General features: G+C 38.0%; 1 protein-coding gene across 1 annotated transcript in view; it reads left to right on the top strand.

The window, feature by feature from the left end:
- Positions 1–27290, top strand: part of NPAS3 (neuronal PAS domain protein 3) — a 589216-nt gene that overhangs the window by 46225 nt on the left and 515701 nt on the right. The gene's annotated exons all lie outside the window — the stretch shown is intronic.

Raw genomic sequence — 27290 nt, forward strand, 5'->3', positions numbered from 1 at the left:
TGATATGAAATGGTTCTCTGGTTTACTCCTGTGTGAGGTTTGGAAAAGATTACATAAAGTACAGTATAATGAATCATGGAATTCAAACAATGAGTTGGATCATCCAATCTTTCTGCTTATATACAGTGAATCTCAAAAGTGTATTTTCTAGTCTGCTTTTTTCTGTGGTAGTCATTGAAAGCTAGTGAGTTTCTGCCACCTACCAGTCAGACAGTCCTATGGCTTAATACACTTAGGTTTTAGAAAGATTTTTCCAATGATGCATGTGTTCATACTACTGTTTTTCATTGTTCTTTCTTGATTCCAGTTCAATGGATACTAGTTGCCCATACATGAATAAACATCTTATGTGGTCCATGTGTATTTGGTTAAACTTTAGTTATTTGTATGCCTACATATGCCAAAGCTAGATGGAAGTCATAAATGGTAAAGATAGCAAGTTTCTAAAAATGTCAGTTGATATCTTTGCAAGTTCAGTTTTAAACCACTGAGGTTTAAAGCTGTTGGTGTATAAAGTCCACTCCTGTTTAAATAAGATGTTTTTTTTAATAAGTGAAACGTTCAATAATCAATATTGAAAATCAACTTTTACATTTGCCAAGCCACCCACGTATTACAGGCAGTAAGATCTTTTTGATGACAGCTGAGTAATAGTTATCAAATGAAAGCTGCAGCAGTGCTGTCTAGAAAGATTGGTCACTGCCTTCGATCTGTATTTGTTCAGTGGTTGAGAAACTGATACCCTATGGAAGATACTTGAATGTGTTAAATGGATAAAAGAATTTGAGCTGTAAGCTTAGGGGAGGTTTTAACACTAAAACTAAGTTTCATAATTCTGTTGAATGCTTATGAAGTAAAACCCCTTAGACTTCATCCCTCTAGGTTCTAGTCTCACACTTGGCGGCCGTGTCCACCTCCTTCTGCAAAGGCTGAAAAACCATGGCAGGGATTCAGACAATGATGTATGTCTTCATGGAAGATGAAGAAGCCTGAGCTGTTTTATCCATCGTTCTGAAGTACTTCTACCAACAGCTGTCATCAGAATTTGCCCTATTTCCAAAAGTTTCATGATCCTTTTACTATAGGAGTGCCTTCTGCACTGGCTAGATCACCAAAGGCTCTACAGGAATCTAGAAACAAAACTTCTTTTTAAACTTGTGGTAGAAAAACCAATATTTGGACAGTTTTCTGTACAGCAGATTTTGATGTTGTCTTTTTATAGCTTTAATTATGGAGTATACTCACTGATAGAGGCAGTGAGAGCAGAGCCATTGCCTTGGGTCACTGGTGGGTTTTAGTCACTTTAGGCTGGATCCTGGCTGTAACATCAGCTGCAGTTTCCTGACAGCAGTCTTGCAGCGCAGTTGTGTAAAAGAAGAGCTGTAGTTGTATTTATTTGAACATGAAAGAATGAAGTGAAGCATGCCATCGATTGCAATTGGTAATGATAGTCCTAGGGTGTGGGAGACAGTCTGACACATTCACTTTTTATGTGAAGTGCTGACACTCTGCAAGATGTAGCATGTCCACTAGCTTCTCTCTACAGCAGCAGTAGGGAAGCAGAGATTCCTGTGCACTTGTGCCTTCCAAAAACTAAGCATGGACTTTTTCTTCCTCTGTGAGATGATTTGTTATATAAATAGCAGCTGCATATAGGCAAAAAAAACCCCCATTTTGGTTTCAGATGCATTCAAGCAAAAGGGAAGGAAAAAAATGCCAAAAGAAAATATTTTTCTACAGTTTGCCTTTTTACAGAAACATGAATTATTTTGTCTTCTATAGACAAATGAGAGAAAAACAGTAAAAATATTTTAAGAGTGAGAGATGCTGTTTTTAAAGGTAGAGAGATGAACTAGATTTTCTTACAAGTAAGATAATGGAGAAATATGGCAGCAAGTGAAGAGGTGTGGTCAAGGTTTTTCTTTCTTTGTTTAAATACTGTTATTCTTGTGAGGAAATTGAACTGATTGTGCATCTGTATATATAAAAAGAGGCAGCTGGTGGAAAAGAGACTAGGAAAGGGGGGAAGAGAATATTTGCAGCTATAGTACTAAAATAATTTTTTCTGTCCTTGTGGCATTGTGCACATATAAAAGTAATTGTGAGAAATTATTAATTTGAGGTTTCTGTAATAGTAACTCCAAATTACGTGTAATATGTGAGTATACCTGTATAACCATAACAAAAATATGCTCAGATAATTTCTTTTACTGTGTTTTTTAAGAAACACAGCCAAAATACACCAAACTGTGTGATTATTTGAAATGTGATAAAGGTTAGTCCATTAAACAGCTCATTATTATTTGTTCTGTTAAGAAATAAACCTGTTGAACTGGAAGAAAGCAAATTTGTTCTTATTTATGTGATGGAGGTGTTTGAAATTAGTAGCCAATGGCCTTTTAAAGAAATGAGTTTACTTCTGAAAAATGATGTTTGTTTCTTCTATGCCATGTTAACTTTATGGATTAAATTGATTCTTAAAATACCAACGAACCATATTTAGAAGAAAGTGGGGGTTTGCCCCTTATTCCAGAAAATGCTAAATGCTGCACTGCTACTTGGGTAGCTCATGAAATTAAGCTCATAATACTAGAATCAGCTTTTACATTAGTTTGGTTTTAACTAAAAAGTATTTACAGTCTCTTGAAAAAGAATAGTTTGTTTTGTAAATGGCAAGTACAATGTTACTGATTTTTCTCATGTCCTCCAATGTGAACAGTGGCATTTTGCAGACTTTTTTTTTACTGCCTTTTAAAATTATTACATGGAATACAAGACTGTAGATAAGTGGATCTTATTTTACTTAATTTATTTTGCAATAAATCAAGTATGTAAGGGAAATGTGAGTGTGTGGGTTCTCTTGACTATATCTGTGAAACCCCACTAAATGGCATAGGGGTGCTATCAGTGCGATTGCAGAGGTGCAATTTGAGTATACTTCAGAAGTTGAATAGATGAAGCCAATAATGTCCCAGTGGTCCTTTGAATTTGGCCCCATGAAATTAATTTCCACCTCAGCTTGTACACAGAATAAATTAATTCATACAGACTCAGTATTGCTCGTCTACAATCTGTGTAATTGCTTGTTTATACCAGCACCCGGTAGGTCTCTTTATCTCTGAACTTTTGTGCTCTGCAATATTAGCTTGTCTAAGGCTGTAAAATTAAAAGTTACTTAAGGATTTTATTGAGCTGAAGGGATTGTGTTTTTCAGCCATAGAGGGTTTGTTTACTTAGTAGTGATTCAACCCCACCCAGTTGTAAGGCCAGCCCAAGCTGTTATCACACAATGGGACTTGGTGTTTGACCATAACTGCACGTCTCACTCAACAGGCAATCAGCATTTTAATTAGTGATTAAAGGAAAGTCATTGTACTCTAGCTGCTTTATCACAATAGCCTAATAATTTTGTGTTGAATAAATAGATAATGTAAAAGGGAAACCTCCCCTCATAATGTTGTTGTCATTAAGAGCTCTTTTACTCATTTGTGTATGTATTAAAACACACATGACATGAATAGAGGTAATTATAATTACTGCAGGTTTTTTGGCAGATTAGCTGTTATTTTTTTCATTGTAAACCTTTCCCTTTATAATGCCACTCCAAAATGAATGCAGTATTTAAAAGTTCAGATAAAGGTAAGCAGTGGTGGCTCTGGTTCACCAAGCTGTGTGGATGTGAATGATTGATTTGCTGTGTGCATCACTGGAATGAGGTAACTTGCATCATGACTGTGATGTACTGTGTAATTGATGCAAGCCCTTTCATAGCATTCTATGATTGAAATCAATATTTATTTGGAGTGCAACAAATGTAATAAGCTGCATTTCTTGTGTAAGCATTGGTCTGGCTCCATTTCTAGTTTAGTTTGTAGAAGATTGTTCAGAAGCAACTGATACATGTTTTGATATGTTTAAAGAATTAGTTAAGAGGATACAAACAAGATATGGAAAACAGTCTGGTCTGAAGCTATGTGTGCACAGTTAGCGTATTCTTTTTATTATGAATGGACTGGCAGTTTATTTATAATTTTATTGATTTACTACTACAAATATTCTTTATCTGCATATCATAGGTGGCAACTCTGCATGGCTAAGCTTCACTATGCTTTTATCTATACTAGCAGTGAAGGTTAGATCCTAAAATATCTAATATTTTGGAGACAAAAAGAATCTCACTTATGTATAAAATAGAGAAATTTTTCTCTAAGTAAATAGATTATTGCAAAATTATAATGCCGTAAATACGGAACTTTGTTTATAACGAGGATGCATCTTTAATGAATAGGGTGACTTGGCAGGAAGGTTTTCTTTGCTTTTTAGTTTTTGGTTTTTTTTGTGCTGACAAGCCCTCTAACTTGTAATGAACTCAACCATTTGTAACTTGAAAATTAGAGGACATGGTAGATAAAGAGACGTTGCCAAATAGATTGCTTTGGGTAGTTTGCAAAGGATTTCTATGCCCAGTTTTGATTACTTAGATTTGAGTGTAACACCTATTGTCGTCTATGTTTGCTTTGCTAAGCTGTTACGTTCAGGTGTAGAAGTTCAGAGAGCTGTGAGGGCAGGGACTTTTTGCAGTCCCATTGCTTCATGATGTGCTTTTGAAGTGTTAACAGTTCTTGTTCTGAAGTGTCAACACCCACTCCATGCTCTCTTGATACTCATGGTAATCCTCACTGCTGATAACTTTGGCATGTTGAAACAACAAACTCGCCCACACCTGACTCAATAAAAGGAGTTCTGAAATAAATGGAGGGGTAATTTACTACTAGACTCTTTAATAAGTGATGTTACATCATTTTGCTTATGTCCCAAGTGTGTGCTATGTGAAACATGCACAGGACAGCCTTCATGAAGAGGTGTGCATATTTGGTTTGTCTGACCTCTCTTACCACCCCTGCCCCACACATACCTCCTGCCTTACCTGACAGGTGAAGTCCACAGAGGCGTTTTGACTTTTTTTTGGCGTTGAAGTAGGAGTTAACTATATTAAATTTTTTTTTTTTCCTCCACAGGTGATTGTTAGTGTGGTTGAGGCAAGAATTACTAACATGTATTGGTTTATAGAGTTTCTGAAGTACCCATGCAAACACCTTAAATGCTTAGAGCAGAGAGAAAATTAAATGTTTGCTGTAAAGATTGGATGTCTAGCATGAGCAATATGAAAGTGATGGAGAGAGATGAGGCATAAAAAGTCCAGTTAGACTGGGGATATAAAAGGGGATTCTTAATTCCACCTGTATAGATGTAGAAATGATGGCTCATACTTACACTTGATTTCAGTAACTGGAAGTTTTTCAAGACTTCAGTAGAGAGAATGCCTAGACTGCCTTCCTATTTTGTTCCATGGCAACATGCAACTTCTATTTGTGTACGCAAAAAAGAAAGGCTGAGTTGCACTTTATTGTTCAGGGGGAAAAAAAAGTTGAACAAATCTGAGTTCTTGAAAACTTTTTTTTAATCCTAAATAAAGTTAGTCATAGAATAGAGTCGTAAATTGTTAAGGATTGGAATGAACATTAAAGATCAACTTCCCCTGCCATGTGCAGGAACATGTCCCACTAGAACAGGTTTAAGACCAAGGCCTTATCCAATGTGGCTTTGAATAATGCCAGGATTGAGTCATCTACAGCCTCTCTGGAAAACCTGTTCCAGTGTCTCACCACTCTTACAGTAAAGACTTTCTTCCTAATATCTAACCTAAATTTCTCCTATTTTTCTCTTGAAACCATTACTCCTTGTCCTATCACTACAGTTCTTGATACAAAGACCCTCTCAGCTTCCCTGTAGGTCCCCTTCAGATACTGAAAGGTTGCTATGAAGTGTCCATGTAACCTTCTTTTCTCCAGTCTTGACAACCTCAGCTTCCTCTGCCTGTCTTGATAAGAGGACAGGTGCTCCAGTCCTCTTACCAGCTTCATGGCCTTCCTCTGGACTTGCTTCAGCAGTACTGTGTCCTTAGGGTGGCGGCACCAGAGCTGGTCCCAGTGCTTCAGGTGGGGTCTGAGCAGAGCAGAGGGGCAGAATCCCCTCCCTCTCCCTGCTGGCCATGCTGCTTTGGATGCAGCTCAGGATGGGCTTGGCTTTCTGGGTGCAATTCCACACTGGCAACTCATTTTGAATTTTTTGTCAACTGCCACCTGCAGTCTTGCACAAGGCTGTCTCAATCACTTCTCTGGTCAGCCTTTAGGTGTTCCTGGGGTTGCCGTGAACGAGGTGTAGGACTTTGCACTTTGCTTTGCTGGACTTGATGAGATTTGTTTTGGCCCTAGTCTCAAGTTTGTCAAGGACCGTCTGAAAAGCATCCCTTCCAAATTTCAAATATATATGTAATATATAGCTTAATAGGGAAGACATATGGAATAGATGAGGTATCAGTGCTAAAAGTTACAAAGTGCATCATAATCCCCCTTTCTTATAGGTTTACATTCACAACAACCCTATGAATGAATGAATTCTCTTGGTGCCCCATAATTATACAGTACTGTTGAAATGTTACACCTGAATAACAGTATCTAACAACATTCATGAGGTAAGCCACATAGCAGTGTATCAAGTGATTGGTAGTTTATATAGCAATACCTTACAGCTGTCCAATATAGAAAATTTTGGGTTCAAATCTGAGTCTTGGTTGTCAGTTTTAACACAAGGCAGCCTAATTAAGAATGATTATCTTTTCAACTACAGGCACAAGTCATGGAACTGTGTGCATCCTAACCCCAACTCATTTTGTTTTTTCTGCATTTCCTTCTATCTGTTCTGTGTCACATTTGACCAGGGGTCCGTAGGACTGACAGTGCCAGAGACCTCTGAGATGCTGGGCTGCCAGCCTCCAGTGTGGCCCCTAGACCTGCTCTGGTCAGGACACCATCAAATCTGTGGACCGTCACTGGCAGGAAGCAGTCTGGAGGTCTTGAAACAAGATCCGCTTGTGGTGGTCACTTCAGATGTAAATGTTAGGGCATCAAAATAATTTCTGGGTAGCTGAGTCACAATATTAGCATGACTATTTAATTCAGAGATGGCCTCTGACATAACTGGAACTGAGTATTTCTTTCAATATGAAGTTCTAGGTGATCTCTTCACCCACCCACCCCTTACATATAGTATTTTAGCTGATGAGCAAAAATAGTTAGCTGAGCTTTTTTAGGTTGGTAGTGAACATGTTTTTCTGCCTTCTGTTGCTGGTGAGGTTAGTGTTACCAGCTATTTAAAATCATATAATCTTTTCTAATATATTACGGTGATGCTCTGTGAGACCTGATCAGTTACATGCATTTGGAATTATAGGTAATTTAAGGCATTTTTAGTGAGAGGATTCATACACAGAATGATATTGGACCATGGCCATATTGGTGGCCAATATCTCTCTCTTGCTGAAGAAAGAACTGGAAAAATGGCAAAAAAATATTACTTGAAGCCATTCAATTTTTACTTGCTGTACAACTTTTCTTTCTCTTATAAACAATAGAAAACATCCCAAGCAAAAAAGAAGCCAAGTTTTCCTGTGAATGATACCCATAAATGGAAGTGCAGTTCAATGTCACACTTCTACATGGTGCTTGTTAGTAAAACAGTGATGGGTGGAGACTTTTATAACAGGGGTGAGGTGCAGTAGTCACTACTACTTCCATAAAAGCTCAATTTTTAAGATACATTGTTCCAAAAACCCAAAAACTGTGTGGTGCTATTGTGATTCCTGATATCAATTTGTGATAGCAGCTGGGTGCTCCATCAGCTGTGCTGTGTCTGTCTTCCCAGTCTCACCTTTAGCTGAAGCAATGCCCTGTGAGTTGATTGAATCAGGAGAAAAATAACTAAAGGGAAGAGCACTGCAGGGAAAGGTGAGCCTTTATTCCAAACTGGGAGGACAGAATTGCTCTGGAAGCAGGTAATATTGAGAAGATAGATGCTAAGTGATTATGAGTCAGAGACAAGGATGTTGAGGGAGGAAATGGAGGCCATGTCTTTGTGCTGTGCATCTCCATGATGGAGACCCCAGGCACAGATCCTATAAAGCTGACAACGTTCCAGAACAATCAGATTGTAAACTAGAAAGTCAAAGGGTGAAACATCCCTGGTAGTATGCTCAGTCCCGTGACTCTCCACTGACTTTTTTCCCTGGTGAATTATCATATGACAGTTACTCTGTTCAGTTAGTAGTTCATATTCATATTGCTTAAAGGCTAAGAAATATCTCTGTGCTGCAGAGAGGAGTTGCACATCTGGAAGAGGTTTTAGTGTTGGTGTATTTACTTGCAGTCCAAGGCACGGCTGTCTCCCTCATGAACAGTGTGACAAGCTCATTTTATTAAAGGAAAAATAAAATTGGCATGAAGCTTGATATGGTGTTTATAATGACCGTTAGCTAAACTGTTGCAGAATTGCATATATTCCTCTTTGTTCTTTTGGCTTGGGGTTTTGATATAATAAGTAACTTCTCCTGCAACACTATGTGAATAGAGCAAAGTCCTCTCTACTGTCATTATTAATACTATGCTAGCTGTATTATATAGTGTTATATGTGCACAACCAATACCTGTGAGAGCAAGATGGGTGTTACATCATGAGGCTTTCCTGACACTGCAATTGCTAAGCTGGTTGTTTAGATAGGTTTTCCAATAACTGTTTTGTGTGCTTAGTACTGTAATCGCTTCTGGCAGATGGCAATAAATATGTGAGACTCATACTCTTCATAATATCTCTAAAATTAGTTTAATAGTAACTGCATACTTGTATCAAATACTATTGTGACATCACAAATACTATTTTTGGCATCACAAATCAAATATCACCCTTTATCATGGCAGGTTCCAGCCGGGCTGAGCCTGGTGGGTTGCCGTGGCCTGGATAACTCAGTGGAGGCTCAGACTGGGTCCCATCTCCCAAGCCATTCCCAGCTGCAGGCAGCCAAGTGAGCTCAAGTGATTTTAGCTCTTAGTGATTATCAGCTCTGTGATTTCAGCTCTTTAGCTTGCTTGTGGCCGTAAGCAGCAGACGCAGGGAGAGAGAGGAGAAGCGCTGTGTGAGGTTCCGAAGAATTCTTTATGAGGGTCTTCCACGAAGGTTCTCAGTGACAGCTCTTCTGCCAAACCAGGCAGAACTGGGGGTTTTTGTACCCTACAGGGGTTTTGGGAATTGTCCAATAGCAAGGGTCAGGGGAAAGTGACCTGTAGGCTTACAGAGAGATAAGCAGGGTCCAAAAGGCGGAAGAGCGGGGCTTCTAAGGCCCGAGTCATCGTGACTTGGCATTTCCTAGCTCAGGCTTCTGACCACCAAGGAGGCCTTGCAGGCCCTGGGCCTGCTACAACCCTTCATTCCTGTCTGCTGGTACATGAATGTGTGTTTGTGGAGGGAAGGTTCATTGTCTCTTCTACTTATTTTTTTTTTAGAGTCACTCTCATGTGCCTTGGGTATCTCTTAAAAGATGATCTCCTTCCTCTGCAAATACCACAGAAGAGCAGGGTTGTAGGCTCCTGTTGTCCCTCCTTCCTGATCTGGTCTTTTGTAGTGTTCCTGCTGTTGTGTATTCCTGCTGAGATTAAACATTGTGGCAACATGCCAGTCTGTTTTGGGGAACCTGCCAGTTTGGGAGTGGGATTGGTGTTCATTATGATGTGTTCTATGCCTTCCTTCCTAAATTGTAAATGGATAAATGCTAACTAGTTGACTTAACCAGTTTATGCTGAGTTTCAGCTCTATTATTTCGTTCAACCATCCTGGCTGGTAAGTGGCTTTGCCTGATGTGATGCCAGATCAGTTTTCTTCAGCTTCTTAGTCAGTTCTTGATATCTTCCTTCTAGTGTACCATCTTATTGACTGAAAACCCATGATAATTTTGATACTATAAGAATTTTATTAAAAAAAATAAGATTAAGATCTTGAACAGTTAAACCACAGAAATACCATACTGATTATGTTTTTAATAGGCAGCATTATTGATGTCAAGTTACAAGGCAATGTATATTTTGATGCACTGGATTTTGTAGCAATCTGTACATATTAGCAGTTCAGAATCCTTTTGCAAACATGCAGATTCCCAGTAGTCCTTTCCTACTGTAGTTATTAATGCAGCTGCTACTCATCATCAGTGCTATTATCCAGAATTATCAACAGTTAATCAACATGTTATCCTCCTAAGCTAAATTTTAAAACACATTTTAATAATAAAAAACCAGACCTATAAATGCTGTGAAATTTATAAGTTGGGTCTAGATCTTCTAAGAACATGTAATATAATATGTTGGGTTTTTCTAAACTATCATGAATGTTCTAGGTACTTGTCATAAAGGTGTTGTTAAGTAGCTTTAGGTTAATACTATTCTCAAAAAATGTTAGAGGATCTACTTGGAAATTAGGATCCTCTCTACTTAAGTGTCTAAACCACACATGAAAATACAGCCATATTCATGTGTGGAGCTGACATAATGTTAGTTACTGCTTCATGTTAGATTTCCTCTTCCTTGACCTAAGGCATAGATACAAATTTGTCTTAAAACTAAATGTTTACAATATACAAAACAAATGGGGTTGAATATAAGTGTGTGTCTGAACAAGTCCCTGCATTTATATTTTTATAAATATATTTGAATTTATTTTCTTAGATTCTGTCTACTTTTTTGGGGTTGGACCAAAGCCTGAGGTAAAGGGATTCCTTTTATTAAATTGTTGGTATGACATCACTGTAGCTTCTCTGAAAACATGTTTGTTGTCCCTTAAATGTAGGAGTCACTGCCCATGTTCCTTCTTAGGCAGTTTGCATTTTTTGACATGCTGCCAAAACCAGTAAAGTCTTACGATATGTGTTCTGCACAAACACCTTCAGCATTTTCACATCTGAATTGCCACTCTTTGATAAAATATATTGTACCTGTGCTTGCAGAGCCCTCTCTAATCCTCTAGCTTCTCATTTTACATAGAGAGAGGTTTCTTGTCATGAACATCCTGGCTAGAATAACACTTTCAAAATTCCTTAATTATTATTATACCATAAAATGTCAAATAACATTATTTTTGGCAGGCAGTAATGCAATTATCTTTCTAATTAGGTTTTATAACTTTATAAACATAGAGTTCAATTATCTGAGGACTAGAACTGAAAGAGCATTCCCCTTTGTTACTCAGTTGTTTTAGTGTAAAACTGAATGTTGACAGTCTTACCTAGTGTAGTTTTAGTGGGGTGTTTTTGGGGGGTTTTTTTTTTTTTTTTTTTTTTTTTTTTTTTTTGTTTGTTTGTTTGGTATGTATTTCAGCTTGAGTAGAGTTACAGAAGAAGCTCTTCAAAGAGCTTCTAATTCATGGTTTTTTTTCCTAATGGCAAGTGCACGGTTTGATTTTTTTTTTTTTTTTTTTGAGCCAGTGCCGATATTCGTGGAGTAGATGGTGGGTGTAGTTCTTTGAGCTAGATTTCATACATAATATATTTTGAAACAGCAATATTTCACTTATCAAAACAGACTGGCCACATCAAACTGGCAATACTGCACAGAGTTGGGGAGAAAACGGTGCAGTAAGGAGAAATTAAAAAGGCATCTATACATCGAGTAGTCGTTATGTGTGCATGTGGGCATTGCCCTCTTGTCTTACTGGACATCTTTCATATAGAACGTCTAACTTCTTACAACCCATTTTTGTGGTTTTTTAATGTGCAGTATTACAAGTACAGCACTGCTCAGACTCTCTGAAAGTTGTGCCAAATTTGTGCCAACTGTGCCTTCTCTTCAAGTGGTCTTAACTGTCTCTGAGTTATATATAGCCTTCAGAGTGTGCCTGATAAATGAAAGGCTGAAATAATGTTTGTACTGAAACTTAAAAAATATGCATATGGTAAAGCTATTCGGAAGTAAGGAGTTGAACCAGCACATTGGTTTTCCATCATCTGACCAAAGACACAAAGATGATTGAATTCAGTCTTAAATTTTATAGGACTAAATTTAATGGTGAGCGCAATCACACTCTGTGGTGATTGTTTTCAGTGCTGCTTTATTAAGTTATGTAATGGCAGGGGTTCAAACTGCAGAGATTGTTGAAATGGTAGATTTAGAGACTATGTTAGAATGCTTGTCAGTAACAAGTATGTGGGTTTTCAAAGCACAGAGGTTTTCACCTAGATATTGCTGCAGCTTGTGATTTTTATTTAAATAGTTTGGAGATTTTAGACTTAATACCCTGCTTTTAAAAAATGTTTTAAAATCTTGTTTTATTCCCCAAAGATTTGTTTTCTGCTGTTGCGATTACATGATGACAGCTAGCTGGCTTTTAAAATTGATCAGGAAGTATTTTGGCAGTCATTCAGTGTTGTAATAGCACTTTAATGGATATGAGCTATTCACCCAGATCAGACTCAATGTCAAAACAGGCGAAAATACAGCTGTCACTCTGGACAAGAAGTTGCATATATGCAAGCAGCTGCTAATGATACTGGAAGGGAAGCCTTATAATAATGCTTTAAAGGTGCATGTGTGCATGTGCATACATACTGCTTCTACATGTGTAGACATCTCCTAATAAATATGCCAGAGACCTTAGTTTCTGGTGATGGGTGTGCTTAGAAAAAAAGAGAAAAATGAAATATATACTCTGGCCTTTGGGGAAGTTGTGATAAGTTCATTATGTGCTGGTGGACTCTTGGGTTTTTTTGAAGTAAGAACCTCTGAGTAACATGTTGCTAGGAATGTGATGTGAATTTTCTGTTTTAACAAAATGATGACTGTTGTGGGTCCTTATTTAATGCATATGTGTTTTGATGTTGATTTCAATGGGACTTTGACCATGCACAGAGAAGAAGAATATTGCTATAGAAATGCAGTGGCTTTTTAAAGGCAATTTTCTGTTAGAAATTTAATATCAGTGCCTTAGTGCTCATATATATGTTAGAATCTCTCTTGTTTTCAGTACTTTTGTCTCCTTTGTCTGTGTCCTAAGGTTTGAATTGGTTGCATATATAATTTATTTTAAGACCCTTTGATGTTAGAGAGGTAATTGGATAATCTTCATGCGGACAAAAGCATTCATACTTTCCCATTGAGAAAAGAATATAAAGTTATACATAGAGCTGATGTTTGATGTAAATGGAAACTGATTTCTAAGCATGATATGCATTCTATTCGTAATTTTATGGCAGCGATAAGTAAATGTGGAGTACAGAAATGCTTTTTTGTTTGACTAAATAATATTCAAGAAAGTTAAGAAACAGCAAGATTGAGCGTGTCTTCTGCCCTCCTTTAGCATACAGTAGCACTTATCCTGTTCAATAGGGACTATTGCAGAAGCTAATTGGATAGCATGCAGCTAATGATGGTGGTTTTCCTTGGTTTTTCTACTTTTGCTTGTCTTAGTGACTCTGGTGGCTTCATTTCCTCTTTTAAAATGTTGATTTTTTTTTTTCCATAGAATTTTAACTTGATGAATTTCCCAATGTTAGAAATATGAGAGAATTGGGATATGCAAATGTACAAGAAATGCAGGATGCCCGTAGAGGATATTAAATTTCCTCATAGAGCTCCCTAAGCTAAAGGGACAAATTCAGATGTTACAGGAAAGTATTCTGGGGAGGCCATAAAATATGAAGTCTCTTATATTGTGCTTGTATATAAATGTAGAGATTCTGTAATGGAGTTTGAGAGTTAGAAATTATCATGTGTACGCATACAATTCTGTTCCTGAGCTTTTCTTTTTTTGGACACATTGAACCTGTAAACACAAAACCATTCCACAAGTGTGGGGAGGATAAAATTGGGCAAAAACTTGAGGTTTAACTGTCCCTTTATATGGCTTAGGGGCATAGGAAGGACTCTGAACAGGCCAGTAAAGCAGTCCATGACAAGAAGGGAAGTCTCTGTCTTGGCTGAGATATCCAAGACAGGGCTGTTCTTGGGGATAGCAAGTAGAGGAATGTCAACTTGGACTGTAAAAGTCCTGAGAGAAGGAGTAGGATAGTCCATACCCCATTCTTGTTGGGTAAAGTGCTTTTTGTTTTGTGTGATTTCAAATCTACAGTGAAAAGCAAACGTTAGGTAGTGCCACATGTTGTGTGCATAACAGGAGTTTGTACTTAATACATTCATTTATGCTCCTCTTTATACATGTAGGTCTGTATTAGACTTGAAATTCTGCCCATATAAATGGAATAAGGTCATGTTCTGTATGAGCAACATACAGAACATGATCTGTTCTGTATTGTGTATTGCTTTCTATAACTGAAACTAGACATCTTTGCATCATTTTGTAACTTTCTCCAGGAAAAAGGAGTTATTTGCAAGCCATGTAGTCTTCCTGGGTGGCTGGGTTTTCCCAAAATGCTGAGTTTAAATCTTTACAAAGTACAGGTCAGGAATTGTATTGTTTTGGCTACTTAATTTCAGAGTCAAGAGACTTTATTTTAAGGGTATAGTAGTTACTCACAGTTGGTTTGGGATTCCTTACTGTTTAGTTTTTGTTTTAAAGTCAAACTGAATCAGGAGAAAAATTCTCATTAAAACACTAACCAGAAAGAAGGTTTTCCTACCTGCAAACTGCCTTTTTTTTTTTTTTTCCCTCCACAACCATGTCTTCCCCTCCAAAACTGAAAATTTACTTTTTGAAAAATAATGTGTGGGGTTCATCTTTGCAGTGCGCCTTTTCTGCTGCCTTGCTGTTCTCTGTGAGATTTACAGTGCCTATGGTCTGCTCAGCATGTCGAGAAGAAAACCCACACCTCTGAGCTGCTTTGGCTCACTGGCTTTTGGAGCTGGTTCCCACCATGTAACCACACATGGCTGTGGAACTGGGATCATGGCAGACTTGCAGCACAGACTCCTAATGACTTGCTGTTCTTGGTATAAATTGCTCAAACAGCATCCTTCCAGGTTTTCCTCTCAGGGGAGAAAATGCTTTAAAGAGTGACCTTCGTCTGCCCCAGCACGTCAACCTGGAAAGTTTCTATTTGCTATTGAATACTTGACAAGTAATAGGCAGTACTTTAACCTACTTAGGACATAAAATGTGAAAGACGTGCTGCTTTTTTCTTTTAAACAGCATTGTTTTCTTTAATATTGCATAAAAAGTACATTGCTTGCCTTTCAGATTTTTCTTTGCTTTTTTTTCCCCTTCTGCCAAGGGATCACAAAAACCATTTTGTTTTGAAATGTCTTCTCAACTTGAAGATCTAAAATATCTATTCAAAACCATTGCTCTCAACCTTTTCATCCTTGAATTACACATTATTAAAGTGTTCATTCCCTCAGAATTGGAAGGACTAATAGCACCCTCTATGCCTGCAAAAAATGAAAATACTAAAAATATTCATTATATGCAGTCCTTTTTCTGAAACATAAAGTCCATGAGTGTTTTGCTCTGACAGAATACCAGTTCATTTGTAGTTACCCTTTAGGCAAGCAGATTGCAATTGCAACATTGTGATCAGTGTTGTGATATTGGTTCTAAACCAAGTCCTGCTACTTGTACTTGGTGGAGATCTCAGAAGTGTGTTCATTATTACATTTTTCTAGTGCAAATAAATTGTTAAAATACAGGGGACAAAATGTTATCAGAGACCTGAAAGAACCCATATTGGTTGTTTTCCCTTTTTAAACTGAGAAAGATAATGTGCAATTATGGCTAATTACATGTAGTCCTTAAGTAATCCTCTACAGAAAGGTCAAACTGTCAGGCTGCAGTTATTTTCAGGACTTGAGTTTCTTACATGTGGTGGGGGGTGTTTTGGGTGGGAGTTTCTGTAGGGTTTTTTGTGGGTTTTAGTATGTTTAGTTCCGTTCTGACTTTTCAACAATCTTCTTTTGGCTAGGTAGTGGGGAAAAAACCAGACCCCAGTAAAGCTGGAAAAGGTAATTAAATGACCAAAACTGATTTTTGCCATTCTTTTGAATGAGTAACACTAGTGAGATTTCAAAGTGTTATCTTTGGAGATATTTCTTGCTTGGGCAAATGGTTAGTAGAAAAAAATAATTTGTGGACATTTCAAAAAATATTTGTGGTTTACGGCATTGAGGGAAATTATTTCATTCTCAAAAGAGCTGTGTGACGTATTGTTGTATAACTGAGATTTAAAAACAAAAAAACAAGCAGAAATGGTGTGGATTAATATACAGTGTTGTAAAGGATGCTTCTAGCACATTTACTTCTTGGCTAGGGATTAAGTCGACTGTGCAGAAGCTCACTGTGTTTTAGGTCAATCTGTGAAAATGCCTAGTGTAGAACTGAAAGTTTCTATTCACACCATTTACTCCAAATATTGTAGTTTGGATGAGATTGTTGCTGAAGTGGCTGAATTTTTTGGTAAAAGCATCTAACAAGTAAAAGATGCAATTTAATGCTTTGTACTTGATTGAGTATCATTTTTTTAGGTTGTTGTTTCCATATAGGAAGTAAATGGTGGTGCAGTTTACTTGGAACATACCCACCTGCCAGGCTCACTTTGCTTAAAAGCATGTATATTCTGTCTGTAAATGCTTTAGTTTTTTTTGTTGTGGGGTTTGTATGGATTTGTTTGCATTGCTGTTTTTTTCTGTTATCCAGAGAGGGGTTAGTATTAATTAACACATATGCAATGTGACCATTTATCATGTTCATTGCAAGTGTCTAAGGCTGATCTTTTTACACTCAGTAAATATTGAAAAAAATTATTTATATGAGAGGTTAGAAAGACTCTTGAAGTTTAATTTGTCTATTTACCACTGTTATTCCCTGAGGCCTGTATTTTATGCACACACCTTTCCAGAGTATGCTCTACTGCTAATTGAACTTAACCCAAGCCCCTTTGCTTTTCTCTTTTCTTTCTCATTTCCGTTCTTCACACTCTTGAAGAGGAAAAAGAAAATTCTCAGATTTCACATTTCTTTGAATTTTGAGTGAACTTTTTTTTGACAGCAGAGGTCACCTCTGTTAATGAGGCAATGGAGCGCTTTGTGGGAATGATAGAATATTGTGCCAGTACTGAAAAATTCAGGATCTAGAAATTTGGAAGAATGCAACAGTTTCCCCAGCCCACAGCCACAATAACTATTCCAGCCGATGGTACAACTGGTGCTCCTGCCACGTTTCCCCAGCCATGGAGCGTGTGGGTGTACCTGGTACAGCTTTTGGTGCTGAGTTCTGAGGAACTCCCACTGTGTCACCTGATGCATTCTTTCCTGAGAAAGCAATGTCAGCAGCAATGCATGGCACAAACCTTTCAGTGGCATGTGGAAGCCTTGGGCTTAACTTGAGCTGTAATGAAAGCAAGTCCCACAGCTGTACACTTCTCCCTGTGTGTCAGCTGATGTGTCCCAGATAAGCAAAACTGCCATGTCAACATTCGGGGGAATGTGAGGGTGTATAAAACAGGGGACTTATGCCACTGATGGCACTGAATTTCAGATTAGGCTTGGAGTTGAAATTTTGCCTGGCAATCACTGTGGACTGTGTTGAATTACAGTGTTTTAGGTAGCTACTTGGGATTTATGTTCTGTTCCATATGGGTGACTTGCAAGCTGTTTTCAAATAGCTTATTAGAATCGCTTAGTCTACACTGGTTTTAATGGTTTATTCTCTTGCTGAAATCCTTATCCATTTAAAAATGGCAATTGCCTGTCCAACTGTAAATAAAAAAAATGACTATTTTGGCTGATGGTACTATCTGGAAGTCCAGTAAGAAGTGTGAAATAAAGAGATCTTAATGCTAGCATTAATGGGAAGAGGTAGTTCTGGATATCATCCCCATGAAGAGAGATGTCTATCCTCTTGGCCTTTGCTCATGAAACTGTCTGCAGATACTCTGCTCTTCATGGTCTTTAGGAAACAATCATCAGCAACACAATGCTGTTGGATGTTCCTGAGAGGAGCCATCACAGGCAGTTTAACTCTATGCCACATATCAGAGAAGGAAGAGTCTCATGATGCCTGGTGTCATCAGGAGTCTGTAGATCAAATAACATTAGTGGATTTTGACTTTTTGTCTGTAGCCAGCAGGTGCTAATCCATGGAAGCCTCACTCAAGCCTGTGGAACATTTCTATACATTGATATAGCACAGCATTGAGATTTCTATACATTTCTACAGCACAGCATCATCAAAGTGGTCAAATGATTTAGAAGTGGTAACTCTTTTGGCATTTCACAGTGCAATGATATTGCAATGGTATTTCCTTGTGGATCATGGAGTACTTGATTGCTACTATCACTTCTGTTTGATAACAATTTCCACTGTTTGAGTTTTTTCTCTGTTCGTGCACTGCAGGCTCAGCTGTTTTGTGGCAGGCCAGTAGCACACACACACACTCTCTCTCTCTGCACAGCCACCTTTTGCCCTCCTCAGTCTTAGTGAGGGGCCCGTCTGGCCAGCTCCAGCATGTAGCAGAGAGGAACATCTGGCCCTTTGTGATTGGAAACTTGCTGGGTAACTGATTCCTTATGCAGAATTAAGGATGCTGAAATAGACCCTGATGACAGCAAAGCTTTCATGAGAGGGTTCAAGAAGTTGACAATGATGCCTTAGAACAGTTGAAAAGAAATAATGACGTGGAAGTGAACTAATATAAATAATTTAATAGGAAATCTCTGTGCAGTCTCAAATATAGTCCTTTTTTTGTTCTGAAATATGTCAGTGTCTGGCTATTTTGCTGGTGTTATGGAGCCAATATAAAGATCTAGAAAAGTTGTAAAATATTGTCACAAGCAGAAGAGCAGAGTCAGCATATAAAAAGAGGAGCAGTTTTTCAGAGAACAAATTATGCCAAGTAAGATCAGGGCAGGGAGGGAGAACTTTATCCATAAAAGTCTTAGCATTTGACCATTACCCTGTATGTGAACTGAACAGTTTAGATGTTGACAGCTTTGCAGCACACTGGGCAAAAGTATTGGAAATTAAGTTTCTTTCTGGGAAAGAAAACTAACAAGGCTAGCCTGTTATCCAAGTAACTTGGGAAATATCCCTCTAGTTGCAGTTAATGCTTTCCTCATTAGAACGGATGTTTTTATTTTCTGTTTATTTTTTATTAAGAAAAGAAGTTGGAGCAGAAGTTGGCCATTATCACTAGGCAGTGAAGTATGAATAATCATCAAGGCTCTTCTATAAAATGGTTAGGGATAGTTGCTAATATCCTTTGCTGGAGTAATCAGGGTCATTTGGAATATCAATTTATATTACCCTATAAAATGAAAATAAAATACAATTACCCACCAGTTTTTAGTATGTGTATTATACTGATGCATTTAAATACTTTTTCAAGGATTTTATTCTCTTTGCAGCAAGTATGCTGTTGTGTGTGCATAGCTGTGAGGTTTGTGTGAACAGACTGTCTTAAAGTTTTTGAAGCCTTTTGGCTTAGGTTTATGTGACTTAACGATGTTTTAATAAAATATTAGAATATCATATAAAGTTGTCTTCAGCAGCATGAATGTTGGAATCAAGTACAGTTTCTTTAGTGGACTTCATCTGTAACAGTTATCTGGGTTGAGACAAGATTAGATGTATGTACTAATCTGGGAGGCAGTAGACCCAATCTTATGTAGGTTTTGGTGGCAGGTTTTCTTTGGGGTTGTGTTTTGGTTTTGTTCCCCCCCCCCCCAGGAGTTCTCTTCTGCTATCTGATTGCAGTCTAATTTCCATTGTATTCAGTCTTCTATAGAAATACTTAATGTCAGGAAGGAGATATTTACTGGAATACAGAAGTCCAGAATTCATCATGATTCAGTGTGAAATCCGCTCACCCTTTGCTCCCTACCCCCTCTTGAATTGGAATGAAATGTGCCTTAAACTGAAGTGAAATACATCACATGCAGCAACAGTGGGCCCTCGCTTCGCCTCTATTCCTGGTGTGAAATCGATACACTATCTTTCCTCCTGACCTGTTCTGTGACCTCCATTGCAGCTTTCATGCTGAACAGCAATTGCTTTGAACAGTCTGGGTCTGCCACAGCTCGCAAATGATTCTCAGCTTCTGTCTAAAACTGGTGCTGATAACAAAGGCTTGATTTTAAATAATGCAGTTGTAGTCATCTTCTAATTATGAATTACATGAAAGTGCATGGTCTTCTATTATTAAACACTTTCAATAGCATGTGCAGCATGTTTGCAGCCAGAATAACTCCTCACTGAGAAGACAGAGGAGTTCTGTTCCTAAATGTACCTGATAAAGTTTATGTTGTTACTGAAGAGGAGAAATGTGTCAAATAGTTAAGTAATTTTAAGTGGCTGCACATTTTCCTTTGACTTTATAATTGACTAATACAGCCTTTTTATTTTACTAGTATTTGAATTTTCAAAGGTAAAAACATATTAGCCAATACCTACATTTAAATTAAGGAGACTGTTCTTGAAATAAGATATTTTAAAGCTGTTGCAAAACTAAACAAAACCCAATGCTTTGATAAAAAAAAAAAACCAAACCAGAAATAAAATGCATTCTCCCTTCCTGATTGCTAACTAATAATTATTCATGAAAGATCAGGATTTTGAAGATTTATTTATTTTTGAGTGTGATTTACCGGAGGATTACTGAAAGCAGACACAAATTGAAGATATAATGGGCATTTATGCTTGCACCGTGAAGTCTATTGTGCTATTAGCTAGATTGCTTTAATAGCCTTTACTGGCTTTGAAATCAAGAAACTGCATGAACTGCTGGATAAACATTAATTTTTCCAAAATTTTGTGGTAGGAAATAGGATATCTATGGATTTCTGTTACAAAATGAATGTCTCTTAATGGAGCATTGCTCTGCTGTTCTTCTCCCCCCATCAAAAAATGTGACTGTAGTAATTTTGCCATCATGACTGAAGTAAAAAACAACTTGCAACATAATGTGGTTTATGAAGCAATGCTAAACTCTGTAATGATAAATGGACTTCCTGGAATTCACTAACTTGTGAAACTGTTTACAATGAAATTAATAAAAGAGACTATTGCTATCTCTATATGTATTAGCAATACTTAGCCATATAAATAATCTGATCATTTTATTGCTCCTTCATGTATTCATTCTGGCTTTTACCGGCTTAGATTTCCTACATTGTCAGAATCTGGGGAACAAGAGGTGCATAGTAATGCGGTCTGTATAACAGAACCATAAGGGTGGTGTAAAAGTCACCACATTTCCAAAACATTATCACATCCTTGTAATGTACAGGCTCGCTACATACTTCTGGATGCAGTATCACTGTCTGGTAGTAGTATTAAACAAACAAAAAAAAAGAAACAACCAACAAAAAGAGAAATAAAAGAGCTGCTTTAAGAATTCTCTTAAAGCATGCTGAAATGGCCTCATAAGAATCATGTAAGTGGGAATCAAAAGTAAAATAAACAGGTGGTGCTGCTGTGAAGCTTTTTCATTCTTTTCCCCTTCCAACAAGTTGAAACAATTTTTAAAAAGTAAAAAAGCACTTGTACTGCCTTCTTCTCTGAGGCTTTCAATGCTACCAGCTGTTTTCTCCCCATTAATACATTTAGATTGCCTTATGTTTTTACTTCTTGTTCACAAAGACGTGTATCTCAAGAAGGGTACCCTTCAGGATAGGTCCAAGCCAGCAGTAGGCAGTGAGTAGTTGATGCATTTGAGTACTAGTTCCTGAGACCATTTTTTAAATTTCAGCATCATCCTTTTTGACTGCTCTGACATCTGTGGTTTCCTGTACAACTTCAGGCTTATCATTAATTTTAGACTGATCTGGTTTTGTCTTTAAAAGTAATTTTAAACTTGTGTTGTACTCGAAACGTGAAGTGACGTAATGCAATACATACAGCTCAACCCAATCTTGTCGAATAATTGTGTGTGCAGTAGTGTAGTTTCAAGGAATAATGCCCATGCTGTTTTATCTGCAAACAAACACAGGTTTTATGTTGCTTACAGTGTTGCATAAAAATAAGGTTTACATACTCATGATGAAAATTGCAGTTGCAAGATAAGAGGAAGACTTACTTATGAGTTAGTTCCTGTTCAGATGTGTGTATGTGAATTGTGTGTCTGTACATTTCTGCACATGTAGTGCTACAAGCATAAGTTCAACATCTGCAAAGACTTACTCTTCAAGTAAGCAAAGGGAAAATAAGCAGTTTGTGTTTCCTTGGTGCTGTTGTTTCTTCATAAAAAGAGTTTTAGTTGTATGTAATCCCTTCTGCAAGAGTGTGTTTTGTGAGGAATTGCTGCATAGTGGTTCAATAACTGTCTTTGTCACTCAAAAGTTCAAGATCAATAATGGGGGTCCCCTGTTCATAGGAATAATCAGCTTTAATAGTGAAAGACTTTTAAGACTGTATAGTGCTCAAAATCTTTTTGAAGCCACAAAATATTATAACATAAAAATAAAAGGGAAGTGTTTATCACTTTTCCCTTCAATGGAATACTCCCTAACAGCATTTTCAAAACATTTTATTAAAGCTAAATTCCCTTAGCCAGAAGTTTGTTTTGTTTTTTAATTATTATTGTGTATACAATATATTGTGAATATGAGCAAGTAATACAGGGTATGTTCCCTCCAATGAATTGCTGTGGAACAAGACTTGATGCTAATTCTACTTTTCCTAAAATCTGATATCAAGCAATTTATCTTCTAAATAATACTCCTGAGTACTAAACCTGAAATGTTTTGGCTCCAGCCCAAGTCAAACTTCAGGAAGCTTATTCTCAGGAGCACATTCTCTATCTCTGTAAATTTAATTGTTATAATGAATAGAATACATGTATCACGATATTACTTATGAGTTTTACCTGTTTACTTTTGGTTCCTGAAACAAACATCAAAATGACAGCATGAAGATCATATAAAGGGTTTAGAATCAAATTATTAATTTCTTCTTTTTTAAAAAGAGAAAAAAAAGTTCTGAGAGAGAAACCTGCCAAACTGGACTATCCTCTAATCTGAGGGGTTTGAAACCCTTTAGTACTGATGTACAGCCAGAAATTTATTTGCCCCTGTATTCTGCAGAGCTATGCATAAGTGCTTTATGCATCATACTGACCTAGAAGTTCCTGCCAGCAGAAATGGATGGCTATTAACTACATTAATCCACCAGCGAAAATACTGCATATACTGGGGCACTGAGGATAGCACTTTAAACCTGTAGAAGAAGTTGTATTGCATAGGCGGTTTGTTTTTTTCTCCTCGTTCAAATGTCTGGGAATGAAACCTACAGCCTTAAAGATTGCATTTATCTCTGTGGCTCTAGTTCTGCTACTGATTCTCTTTTGTAAAATCAATGGCAAAATGGATGTTCAAATATTTTTTAAAAGTATTTCCCAGTAACAATATAAGTAAAACTAACCAACGAGCATTCTACAATAAAACATCCACAATGTATTTGAGAGCAAAAGAAATTACAAAAAACTTAGGTCTATTGAAGAAACAAGAATGACTCCTATGCTTAAAAAAGTGTTTTTCTAATCTATTAGAAAATTGTTAAAAAATATTAATCAGGATGAGGAAAAAATGGTGTTATATCTTTTGACTGTTAAAAGTTTCTGAATATGTCCCCCATTAAATATTTTTTGAGGAAAATTTAAGACAGTTATGAGTATTTTAAAAAGTAAGATATGCAAGTAGCTCACTTCAGCTTAGGTTTGTAGAGATTAGAAGAATCTTTGAGGGACTTCTGAGGCACCTCACTGAGCTAACAGGCAGCATAATGACAAATGATTCATTGCTGACAGATGAAACGTAGTGCACATTGGAAAAAAACAATTTGAACTACTCATACACATTGCTGGGTTCTAAATTAACTATAACCTAGAGGAAATATGCCTGGATGTCACTGAGGACAGCTCAGTGAAAAATCTTTCCTTTAGTGTGCAACACTAAACATAAAAGTAAACAAAATGTTAAGCAATGCTGAGGGATGGGGTAGAAAATTGTACTGAAAATGCATCTAATGATACTGTAGTGTGAGCATTATAAGAAATATATTGTGGTATATAGATCAATGGTACAACATCACTTGAATAATGCGTTCGGTTCTGATCACTGAGAAAGATATAGCAAAAATAGAGTCAGTCTGAAGTTGCAAAAATTACTTGCGTTTAATGCCAAGAGGCTGGGTAAGTATCAAGAAAAATAAAATAATAAATACATGACAAAAATAGTGATATACACTGAATTATTCTATTTATTATGCTGATAATGGGAGATGCAAGTGGCTATAAAGTACAAGTTTACAATTTAAGAATACAAAAATAGTCTCAACCTCCCTTGCTACATTCTATGATCAATTACTGAATTTCAATGCATTCTACATTCTTTATATCAAAAATACAGAAAGATTCAGAATGGATTTGACATGTGCTGAAGTATTGAGAACATTCACCTTTTCAGCAGGGATGGTCCAAGGGTTGGAAATTCAAGACCTCACTTCATTTCTCTGTGCTGCTGACCTGCTTTTTGACCTTGGGCTTCACCTCATAGTCTTTCTCAACTGCAGATGTTTTTAGTTGCAAAGGATCCAGGACAAGACTTGTAAAACTATTCAACTGCTCAACTTGAAAGCAGTTACTAAGCTTACTTTTTAATCGATGTGAAGTCAGGTTCCTGTGTAAGAATAACTATCTGGTTTTAGTATCTTCTCCCTAGACAGAGGTCCCTGATGATCTTTATGTAAAGAGTATTAAATTTCAGAAATTTAAAAAATAGATAGAACTGTGTATGTTAAAGTAGATGTGAGCCAACTACTGTCTGAATGGACTTCTGAAACAATTTTAACCTCAAGGCAGGTATTTTTTCAAAACTGTTCATACTTTGTGCTTATAAAATGCAGCAGAACATCAGACTGAAGCAGCATAATCAATATGGATGATTGCTGCAGTCGGTGCTTCTTTATCATATTGGTGTGTTGGAGGGGGGAAAAAAAGACTGTGGATATACAGGCTAGTTTATCTAATACTCCAATGCCCTAGAAATGCTTTTAGTCCTTCTAGATGGATGAGATTGTCAATTTTACTATAAGAAGCCTTCCCATTGACTTTTTTATATTGGGGAAAAACCTTTAAGATCATCAAGTGCAACTGATGGCCTAACACTGAATAGTTCACCACTGACCCATGCCACTAAGTGCCACATTTACACACTTAACTATCACTTAAATACCTCCATGGCTAATGACTCTACCACCCCCCTGGACAGCCTTTTTCACTCTTTGGATAATGTTCTTTGTGAGGAGGTCTTTCCTAATTTTCAAACTAAACCTCCCCTAGTCCAGGTTGAGGCAGTTTTCTCTTGTCTTTTTGCTTGTTTCTAGAGAGGAGGAGTCAGATATGTTTCCTTTCTCCAGACATGCACCAGCATCTCAATGTCTTTTTTGCAGTGAGAGGCCCAGAACTGAACACAGGACTTGAGATGTGGCCTCACCAGTGCCCAGTACAGGGGGACAATCACTTACACAATCACAATAGTGTGGTAGCCCTGCTGCCACACTATTGCTGATACAGGCCAGGATGCCATTGGCCTTCTTGGCCATCTGGTCACACATTTGTGTTCAGCTGCTGTCAAGCATCGTCCCCAGGTCCTTTTCCACTGGGCAGCTTTGCAGCCATGCTTCTCCTAGGCTGTAGCCTGGAGTGGTTGTGACCCAATAGTAGGACCTGACCCTTCACCTTGTTGAACTGCCTACAGTTGGCCTCGGTTCATTGATCCAGTCTGTCAAGATGTGTCTGAAAAGCCTTCCTGTCCTCCTGCCTAAATGGCTGTCATCTGCAATACTGAGCCTTGGGGAACACCATTTGTGATTGGTCACCAGCTGGATTTCATTCCATTCACTTCCTCTCCATGGCCTTGGCTATCCAACCAAAGTTTTACCTGGTGAAGAGAACACCAATGAGAGCCATGAGAAGCTACTTTCTCCAGGGGCATGCTGTGGGAAATGGTACCAAAGGTTTTACTGGAGTTCAGGTGCACTGCATCCACAGCACTGTTCCCTAAGTGGGGTCACTCTAGCTTAGATGGAGGTTAGTTTAGTCCAACAGCACATGCCTTTCACAAACCTGTGCTGCCTGGGCCTGACCCTCTGGTTGTCCTTTATGCACCATGGGATGGCACTCAAGAGGATCTGCTCTATGGCAGACCTTCCCTGACAGTGAGGTTAGCTTGATAGGACTGTAGTTCTTTGGCTCTTCCTTCCAGCCCTTCCTGTAGGTGGGCATCACCTTTGCCAGCCTCCTGGCACCCCCCGGGTCAACCAGGACTGCTGAAATTTGTAAATGCTGAAAATTGTCTCAATGAACACATTGAGACAACATCCCTCAGTACCCTGGGCTGGATCCCATCCACCCCATAGACTTGTGTATGTCTCAGTAATTTGTTAGGTCACTGACCATTTCCCTATGGATTATGGGGCCTTTTTCTTCTCCTGGTCCCTGTCTTCCAGCTCAATAAACTGGGTACCCAGAGAGCAACTGGTCTTACTAATCGAGACTGAGGCCAAGAAGCCATTAAGTATCTCAGCTGCCTCTCCTTCCTAGTTTATCCTTTCTGAAGAGTGTACAGACATCCATTGCAGCACTCTGGTTATGTGAGCCATCCCACCATGTTTCCATGATGGAAAGTCTCAGAAAACTGATGGCACTTTTCCTGATGCATGGTTGTTTTCAGCTCCTCCTGTCTGTTGCTTGTGCTGTGTGCATTGGTGTAGAGGCCCTTCAGCTAGGCTATTGGTCCAACACCTTCTTGGGGAGGAGGAACCTTAGTTCCTACATCACCATTCTCATGTGCTTCTGTGGTCTCTAACACAGCAATAACCCTTGTGTCTTTGCTGCCGTACAGCTCTCCATTCCCTGCCTTCACTGAGATGGCAGGCCAAAGGACTGTGTTAGCCCATCCGTCAAACCTCAGTGTGCTGGCTCTTCCTTATCTCTTGTGACCTGAGTTTTAGCTCTTTTTACTTCTAAGTCTAGCTTAAAGCTTATTCAATGAACCCTGTTGACTCCTGGGCAAAGATCCTTTTTCCCCTTGGAGACAGGTGTACCCTTTATTTCCAGCAGGTCAGTTGTTTGTAAACGAACCCGTGATCCTGAAATTCTGCTGGTAACACCAAGCTTGTAGCCAGGTATTGATTGGCTAGCTCTCCTTGTTTGTTTTTTTTTTCTTCATTACTCCCTACATTTGTAAGGACAGAGAAGAGAGGAGTAGGACAGCAGAGAAGCTAAACCTGAATTTTGTGCTGAGTGGGGGCTCTTACATGCAAGTCATCCAAAGCCTTATTAATTTTCTGCTCAGGTATCCTACTGCACAGTGCAGTAAGGTCTGGGGATATGCACAGAGGACTCTAGTTCAGGCAGCAGGTGAGGTCACACATGGACCATAAGGGGTACTTATTTCTAGAACAAATGTTTA

Source organism: Onychostruthus taczanowskii, unplaced genomic scaffold (genome assembly GCF_017590055.1).
Source record: "Onychostruthus taczanowskii isolate IOZ18803 unplaced genomic scaffold, ASM1759005v1 scaffold1, whole genome shotgun sequence".
Classification (NCBI taxonomy): domain Eukaryota; kingdom Metazoa; phylum Chordata; class Aves; order Passeriformes; family Passeridae; genus Onychostruthus; species Onychostruthus taczanowskii.